This window comes from Lactuca serriola, chromosome 4, assembly GCF_051521515.1.
Source record: "Lactuca serriola cultivar US96UC23 chromosome 4, Lser_US96UC23_V15, whole genome shotgun sequence".
NCBI lineage: Eukaryota > Viridiplantae > Streptophyta > Magnoliopsida > Asterales > Asteraceae > Lactuca > Lactuca serriola.
The window spans coordinates 394,635,536-394,645,603 of NC_136411.1; positions in this window are offsets into that span (position 1 = coordinate 394,635,536).

A 10,068-nucleotide genomic window follows, 5' to 3' on the forward strand; every position below is an offset into this window, starting at 1 on the left:
CGGCACACATTGATTGGGTGATAGAGACATTGAGTGCACCATGTTGGTTCGCATGGTTATTCACAACTTGTTTGCGACCCTCGGCATCCCAATCGAAAATTTGAAGTGCATATTGAGATTTAAACATGCCAATGAAAAGTTCAATGAATCTCAAAGATCTAGGAGTCTTCAAATACATTTAAAACTTAATCTTCCTTTTCATTTTTCATGGTGAAAATTAGTGAGTCTTCATTCACTTACCTTCAAATTATTTACTTTTAGATTACGGCATCCCTTTTCTAAGTTGTAAATAATGTTGTTGGATCCTAGCCCTAATTTCTCATTTGGGTGTTTAATTGGGGATTCATTTCTAATCAAACTTTGTTCCTTTCTATTTCAGATGTCTAACGAAAACGCAAACAACAACGCTTCTGGGTCATTGTCGCTAATGAACCTATGCCAAAAGGTGACATTTGATGGGTCGAATTTCAATGAGTGGATGATATACATTCATATGATCACTTGTTACGAGGACAAAGAATATGTCCTCGATGAGAAACTTGAAAAGATCAACCTAGATGTTGCTACTCCTGAAGAGTTGGCTGCCTTTGAGGCCCACGAGCGTGATGCTACGAAAATTCACTGCATCATGCCGGCCACCATGAACCTCAAACTCCAAAATTCCTATGAGGACATGTATCCATATGAGATGCATCAAGATTTGCTGGACAGATACCACCAAAGTGCTATTAGATCATTACTAACATGATCACCGCTAAGATGGGGAGTGGAGAATCCCTAACCTCGCATTTGCAGAAAATGCAGAGGTATGTTCATCATCTTCTCAAACTTAATGTTAAGTTTGATGAGGATTTAGCTATCGACATCATCCTCCACTCCTTGCCTTCCTGCTACAAATAGTTCAGAATGACCTACCACATGAATAAGGAGGAGGTCTCCTTGAGTAAGCTTCATGGACTGCTGAGAGCAACCTCAAGGAAAAATATGTTGCATCATCCCCTGCTGTGGCTGCTCCTGTGTTGGCATTTGGCCAAGGGAAGGGAAAGAAGAGGAAGGCTCCTTCAAAGAGCCACCAAAAGGGAAAGTCCCGTGATGGTTCATCCTCTAGTGGGACCAAAGCAGGTTCTGCTAAACCCTCCTCTGACCCTAAGGAGGCAGAGTGCTTCTATTGCCACGAGAAGGGCCACTGGAAACGAAGTTGCCCCAAATATTTACAGGACATTAGAGATGGGAAGATAAACCCACCTATGTAGGTATGTATTCTATTAAATCTAACAACTCATCACTTGCTACTTCATGGGTTCTTGATACAGGTTGTGGTTTCCACATTTGTTCTGATTTATAGGGCCTAAGAAGAAGTAGGGAGGTGGAACATGGGAAGATAAACTTGGTTATGGGAAACAGAAGATCGTCGCCTGTGACCAGATTCGGAGTTTATTCTTTAGTGTTGAGTAATGGGTTAGGATTAGATTTAAATAATTGTTGCTATTCGCCAGATATGGCAAGGAACATCATTTCTTTTCATGGATTATATAAACAAGGTTTCAGATATTCATTTGATAATACTAATGGTTCTAGTAATGTTTATTTTAATGGTGTTTTTATTTCAATGCATTACCTTGTAATGGGATTTATGAATCTGTGTTAATTGTTGATAATTTGGGAAATGATGTGTTGAATATTGATTCGTCCAATAGTTTGGACAAAGCATGCTTGTGGCATAGTCGCATTGGCCATGTAAACAAGAAACGCATAGCCCAAATCAAAAAAGATGGAGTCTTGGAGTCATTCGAACTTAGGGACGATGACGTGTGTGAATCTTGTTTACTTGGGAAGATGACCAAGTCACCCTTCACTGGCACTTGTGAAAGGGTTGAGGGTCTATTGGATCTCATACACACCGATATGTGTGGACCCTTTAGATCCACCACAAGGGATGCTTGCCGATTCTACGTGACTTTTACGGATGATTATAGCATATATGGATATATCTACTTGTGCAAGCAAAAGTCAGAAACCTTTGAAAAGTTCAAAGAGTTTAAGAATGAAGTGGAGAATCAGCTGGGCAGGAAAATCAAGATGCTTCGGTCAAACCGAGGAGGAGAGTACCTAAGTCTTGAGTTTCACGACTATCTAAAGGAATGCGAAATCGTTTCGCAATTGACGCCTCCAAGAACGCCACAATTGAATGGTGTGGCTGAGAGACGTAATCGGACCTTGTTGGACATGGTTCATTTTACAATGAGTCGGGCTTCGTTACCAATAGCTTTCTGGGGGTAAGCCTTAGAGACGGCCGCCCATATCCTTAATTTAATTCCCACCAAGAAGGTTGCCAAAACACCTTACGAGATATGGACAGGGAAAGCTCCCTCGTTGGCACATATCAAGGTTTGGGGTTGAGAGGCTTTCGTACGACGAGAGACTCACAGCAAGCTCGAACCTCGTAGTGAGAAGTGTTATTTCACCGGCTATCCACAGAAGTCCTTTGGCTATCTCTTCTACAGACCGAGTGACAATGTTGTCTTCGTTACAAGGAGAGGGGTTTTCTGAGAAAGAGAACTCATAAGCCAAGAGGACAATGGGAGGCAAATTGATCTTAAAGAGATTCAAGAGCAAAGCGATGAAGGAACTTCTAACACTGGCTCTCAACATGAGGAGGAAACTCCTGTTGAACCTGCTGACGAGTCCTTACCTCTTAGACATTCCAGTGGGGCTAGTGTTCCACCCAGTTGTATGGATTCCATATTACTACCGAAGGGGATACATTTATTAGTGATAGTACACTAGTAAATTTGGACGAACCTAGCCGCTACAAGGAAGCCATGGCAGGCCCGGAGTCTGCTAAGTGGAAAGAGGCAATAGACAGCGAGATTCAGTCCATGTACGACAACCAAGTTTGGAATTTGGTTGATAATGTGTCGGGTCGTACGACAGTCGGGTGCAAGTGGATCTTTAAGAAGAAGACAGACATGGATGGGAATGTGCACACTATTAAATCGCGATTGGTTGCAAAGGGCTTTACTCAAACTCCTAGAGTTGACTATGATGAGACCTTCTCGCCAGTTGCCAAGATAAAGTCTATTAGGGTGATGCTCGCAATAGTTGCGTTTCATGATTATGAAATATGGCAGATGGACGTGAAAACTGCTTTTCTTAATGGAAAGTTGGATGAGGATGTTTACATGAATCATCCAGAGGGTTTTGTCAATGCGAAGCATCCAAATAGAGTGTGTAATCTTGAGAAGTCCATTTAAGGATTGAAGCAAGCATCTCACAGATGGGATCTTTGTTTTGACGAGAAGGTTAGAGAGTTTGGTTTTCAGAGAAGCGAAGATGAGTCATGTGTGTATGTCAAGTCCAGTAGGAGTATAGTGAGCTTCCTCGTATTGTATGTCGATGACATACTACTCATAGGAAACAACATCCTAACCTTGCAGGAGGTCAAGTCCTAGCTTAGGAAGTGTTTCGCTATGAAGGACCTCGGAGAGGCTGCGTATATTCTGTGAATAAGGATAATAAGAAATAGAAGTAATAGACTGATAAGACTCCGTCAGGATACATACTTGGATAAGGTACTAAAGCGTTTTAGTATGGAAAATTCCAAGAAAGGGGAGTTGCCAATCCAAAGCAATACCAAGTTGAGTAAGACTCAATGCCCGAGTACAAAGGCAGAAATAGCTGATATGAGCCGAGTACCTTACGCTTCCGCAGTTGGCTCTATCATGTACGCTATGACTTGTACTTGCCCTGATGTGACTTTCGCCTTGAGCATGGTTAGCATATATCAGGGAAACCCTGGTAGAGCCCATTGGACTGCAGTTAAGAACATTCTTAAGTACCTACGAAGGACCAAGTAATGGTTTCTAGTCCTCGGTGGGAGTGATGACTTAAGGGTACGAGGGTACGGTGACGCTAGTTTTCAGACGGATCGGGATAATTGTCATTCGCAGTCAGGCTGGGTCTTTACCCTTAACGGAGGAGCAGTGACTTGGAAAAGTTCCAAGCAGGAGATTGTGGCTAATTCAACGTGCGAATCAGAGTACATTGTGGCAAGCGAAGCGTCGAAAGAGGCTATATGGTTGAAGAACTTCATTGGAGACCTTGGAGTTATGCCATCCATAAAGGAGCCCATGGAAATTTTTTGTGATAATGAAGGAGCGGTTGCATTAACCAAGGAACCAAGGGATCATGGCAGATCTCGACATATCGTCCGAAAATACCATTTTATTAGTCATCAGGTAGAAGAGAGACTCCTCATTGTGAAGAGGGCATCTTCAGAAGATAACCTAGCAGATCCCCTTACGAAGGGACTGAGTAGGGTCAAGCATTTGCAGCACGCTAGGAGCGTTGGGCTAAAGGACGATATTAGTTTAGATTAGATAGGTAGGAAACTTGTAATAGATAATTTTGTATTTAACATTTGATGATTAAATAAAGGTGTGTTATTTATAAGAAAGGTTGCTATCTTGTGTTGATTATTTATCTATTGTTTCTATTTTGCATGTTTTGACTTCCTAAATAATAAGATTATTCAAACAGTCCACAATCACTCATATGTTGGAAGTAGATATGAAGGAATATTGTCATGAATTTGTTTGTAGATTGTCTAAAAAGGTCTTAGACATGGCAAAGGATTGCTACAAAGTTCATGAGTGCTTATGAAATATGATTTGAGCATTGGAATAAACCCGCGCTTGCTGGTATCACTTCATGAGAGGTATCACGAGTGATCGCAAGATGATAAAATCATATAATCTTTAAACCTAGAGATATGGTTATTGTTTGCTAGTTGATTATACATTGATAATGCGAAACTGCATCAATAACTTGATGTTATAAAACGCATTATTATGTGTGACTTAACTAGTGAATGATAAAAGCATATAAGTCAAAGTTTTTCTGTTCCTTTTATTCTAAGAGGATAAAAGCGATATCTGGCCACTCGATGATTCGATTTGACTTATGTGTTGGGCCTGGTCAGGATGAAGTTGATGTGTTCAACTAAATTCTATGTCGAATAAATCAGAAATCGAGGAACAAAATGTTAGACAATAAGTATTGTTAACATGATATCTAGAACAGAGGATTATACGATCACTTATCTGAAGGACAAAATTTTGATCAAAGTTGACAACAGCGTATAAGAGCTACGATTGCTAATCGGATCCTGAAGACATATGTGAGATATAGTTACTAGACTTATCCAAGTGGGAGACTGTTGGATTAGTGTCTAAGCCTTTAACTATATTTGGTATGTACTTGACCCGGTTGTGCATGGTCATTTTGGGTTGCCTTCACCAAAGCAAGTAGACAAGGTAATTTGATGAGAGAGGGAGAGAGGATAATATGATTTATTAATATATTATAAGAATAATATATTACAGGAGAAATCATATTTATTTAGTTAGTATTAGTCATAAATTAATTAGGAATTAATTTGGTGACTAAAAGAGATTAATTAAATAAAGGGGCATAAACTGTCAAATTTATGATAGTTGAGTTTTGGGCTGGGAAACCTAATGGACTAAGGGGGAACGAAACTATGATGAAGGATCATCATATTTTCGTCCAAGGCCCTATTCCATAAGGTTCCTTGGGCTGCTTGGTGACTAAGCTGTCCATTAGGGTTTAGACTGATACCTTAGCAGCCTACAATATAAATAAGACCCCTGCCTTCAATTTTCGGCCACTTGCTTCCCAAGAGAAGCCCTAGGCCGAAATTAAGCATCCTCCCTCCTCTCTCATAGTTGCCTTCTTGCTTGTGGTGTTTGTAAGCCATTAGATGAGTTACAATTATGACTCTAAGCTCCAAAAAAGAAGAGTCAAGCTTCCATTGAAGAGGTAAACATCTAGATCTGATTCTATATGTTAAATTATGAAATATGTATGCTAGTTTAGGGTTTGTAAGTCTTGGATTCATTGCATGTACAATAGAGAAACCTAGATCCAAGCATTAGGGTTTGTATGAGCACATAGGATTGTTCTTATGCATAAATCCCATCAGAAAGCTCCTTCAGATGATAGCTGGTTGTGGTATCGTAGACTCTCGCACCTCATTTTCAATGAAATCAATAAACTTGTTATTGGTGATCATGTGTGACAGCTTCCACTCTTGAAATTCAATAAGGAACATCTTTGTGTAGCCTGTGAATTAGGGAAGCAGATTAGGAAGAGTCATCGAACAGTTGTGAACTCCAAAGTCATAGAACCACTTGAACTTTTGCATATAGACCATTGTGGTCCTTCGGCAATTGAAAGAATTAGTGGTAACAAATATATACTTGTAATTGTTGATGATTTTTCCAGATTTACCTGGGTGCATTTTCTTAAGCAGAAATCAGAAGCCACTCCAAGCTCAAGGATTTTATAACGCAAATAGAGATTCAAGTATGTATGAAAGCTGGTTCGTAACATTCGCAGTGACAACGGTTTGGAATTCAAAAAGCAAACCTTTGAAGAATTTCTGACTGCGAAAGGAGTAACTCACAACTTTTTGGCTCCTTACACTCCTCAATAGATCGAGGTCATTGTAAGACGAAACCGATCTTTTTGCGAAGCTGCGAGAACCATGCTGTCATTTGCAAAACTACCACTTTACTTCTTAGCGGATGCTATTGGAACAACATGTTTTACTCAAAATCGACCAATCCTTAGTAAGCGAGATTATATTACTCCATATGAAGTATTGAATAATTGAAAACCTAATTTCAAGTTCATTCATGTATTTGGTTCCAGCTGCTTCATTTTCAATTCCAAAGAGCAAAGGAACAAATTCGATGTGAAGGTTAATGAAGTGTTACACTTGAGCTATGTGTTTCAGAGGATAGGATGCAATTTGAACCTTCGCCTGCTCGGGACAGAGGTTAAATCGAAAGGCATTCCCGATGTCTACCAACCAGCGCCTGCTCGCAATCGGGTCCTTCTTCCCAAAGAATTTGGGCTCCACATGCCCGGAACTCACGGAAAGTCAAAGTGCGAGCTCCCATCATCACCACCATATCAGAATGAAAAGCGCCAAAGCGCTCATCCAAAATCTCTAGAATAACCTCCTTGAGCGTGCAAAAGATTACAGGATTCTGCTCAAGAATATTGCGGGTAATATCCATTGACATGAACTCCCGCATCTGATCATCCGTAAACCCGGCCGCAGAGCCCGAACCTGAACCATCACCGACACTAGCACCGGCACCCCCATCTGCACTAGAACCTCCTCGATTGACCACCATATTGAAACATAAACCATATAAACCATTAGAAAAACACTCAAAGAACCCTACACTTTACAAGCTCCCTGGTATCATCATGAAATTCCTTGACTTGAGTACTGTAACAACCCGATATTTCGAGTCAATGTAATGATTTAAAGTCAAGTATTGTAACTTATTTTTGAAATAATAAAAATAGCGTCAAAAATGAAATGTTTAAAAATCTCAATTGGGATGTATAAAGTGATAGATATCGTAACAAGGTTTTCAGAGATATAAAGAACACTAAAATCCGAGTTATAACGAAGAAGTTATGACTACTCGAAGATCCGCAACAAAACTGGTAAAACACTGTTAAGTGTAAAAAGTGAGTTTTCAATAAAATACTATTTAGCCTTAGGTATCTAAATGAAAGTCGTAGAATACATTAAACCGTAAACATACATAAAAAGAACGTCCAAATCTAACTTCGTATGAGGAAGTTATGATTTTTCTAAGTTTCGGAATAGCGGTATACAACTAAAAACTCAAAATAAAGATCGAGTGATTTTTAGCCGACGCAACCTAAATGAGAATCGAAGGTCTCGTCAATATTAGTACAATGGTAAAAAACAGACGTAAACGGACGTCGGATGAAGAAGTTATGAATTTTTAACAAACTTTTCCTATCACGACCTGTTAAAATTATAATATTAAAAATAAAGTCAAAATTTGCCGACGGAGTCTAAACGAAATTTGTATAGTATAATCTCACCTACACGTGGATATAAATAACGTCAAAAACGGAATTCGTATGTGGAAGTTACAGATTTTAAAAGATTTGAGCACACACTTCGAGGCTGGTCCGAAGGGAACGCCCTGCGTTCGTAATGCAGGGCCTCGGATTAACCACGTCGCCACTCTAGTCGCATAGTCGGTCACATCCGAAGCTCGCTACTCGATGATGCAAGACGTCTCGCAGAACGCATTGCATACGAAGGGAGCGCCCTACGTTCCAGAACGCCACGCGTTCGAGGTTCATTCCAGCCCTATATAAAGGATGCGAGGCTTATGGGTTTAGGTTGCAAATTCACAACCTCTCTCCTATATTTACATGCTTTTAAGCCCTCGAGACTACCTCGACGCCCCGGTTATGTATCCAAGTTCTGTCGGGAGCCCGAAGCCCTGAAATTCTCAAAAAGCCAACATCTCTCCAGTTGAAATGCTACCTGAGTAAAGCGTCGTTTTCATCAAATCATCACTCTTACCAAATCAGTTGAGAATCTCACGATACCATTCTACCTTCTTGGGATAAAATATGTTTATGTATCAAAATATGTTTTATTTATATGTTTGTATAACATATCATAACAAGGGTAACCATTTCACTATAACTTTATTCATTCCGAAAATACGTGATTTAGTTGAGAATCTGTGAGTCATTCGTCTTCCTAGTACCTATCAAGGTATACAAGAAAGCCATGTTTTATAACCAGAGTCTCCGTCCGAAGAACGTGATAAGTTTGTATAGATCTATACGGGACTGATGATCCCGCACCCTAGCTGTTAGCTATAGCTCAACCGACAGGTTAAGGGTGACAAATGTCATAACATTTCGACACCTGAAGAACGTCGCTACAGGCAAACCCATCTTAGTAAGGTTATGAAAAATCACATGAGAGACGACTCTTATGGTATTAAATCTTCCGTAAAAAGTAATAATACAATTGTTTTTACGTGAAAATGCAAATCTTCAGATAGTTTTATTTACTAATAAAATTGTATTTTATCAAACTAAGTATGGCCTATTTACTTACAAATTTCGGTCTTGGATCATTAAGACTACTTCTCAAATTTTAGGAAGATATAGGATTTTCCGGGTTCAATACATCCATTTTATACAACATCAAATCATAACTCATTTTATAGAAAATATCGGATTTTCTAGAAACAAACATGAGCTTACGAATGGCATGCATTTATTCAAATAACTACTTATGAACTCACTAACTTATTTGTTGACACTTTTTCATTAGAATGACTTGTATTCAAATGGAATTGATAAATCAGATTATTAGCTACTTTTGAAGATTGACGCTCAGGCATTAATAAAATCTTTTGGACATCATATTGTAATTGACTTTTGAAACATGTAATACTTACAATCATGTAAAATTTTCAATTATATATATGATGGTTGTGTGTACTTTCTTTACTATTCAGTTTTTATGATACTATACATGACGTCCTCCGCCCCCGAATGTTTCTGCCGTTCAGATTTGGGGGTGTGACAAGTACGAATCCTCTTCTTCCATTAGTACGGGACCATACTACCTTCTACTTCTATTCGTACTTTCCTCAAGGATCACACAAGTCACTCCTTCATCAATCCAAACAACCCTCAAAAAGACAAGGCCGGCACCGAATCACCACCTAGGTTTTCCTAGGGCTACCACCTCACCACTCCCCACCATCAGCTACAAAAGGAACTCCCTCTAACACCCTCTAACTAGCTCATGAATACTATTACATATCACCAACACCAGATAATTCTTCAAACGAAAGGTCTCACATTACAATAGTTGGAATTAAACAACAACTGCGCAATAGAGTTAAAACATAACCTTCTAAAATTATATAGTCTCAATAATATGTAACTTAATGTAACGCCCCAACTCTCAGGTATGGATTTAAATAAAAGTTTCTTTGGTTTTAAGTCATACTCGTCGAGTAGCAGCGGGGTGAGATCGCGTGTTAAGTGACCTACTCGCCAAGTCCAGGGAGGGACTCGACGAGTAAGAGCTGGCAGACGAAACCCAAAATCTCGGGGTTTTGCACCCTATTTAAGGAAGCATCAGCCTCCTTTGGCCTCCTTACAGTCTTT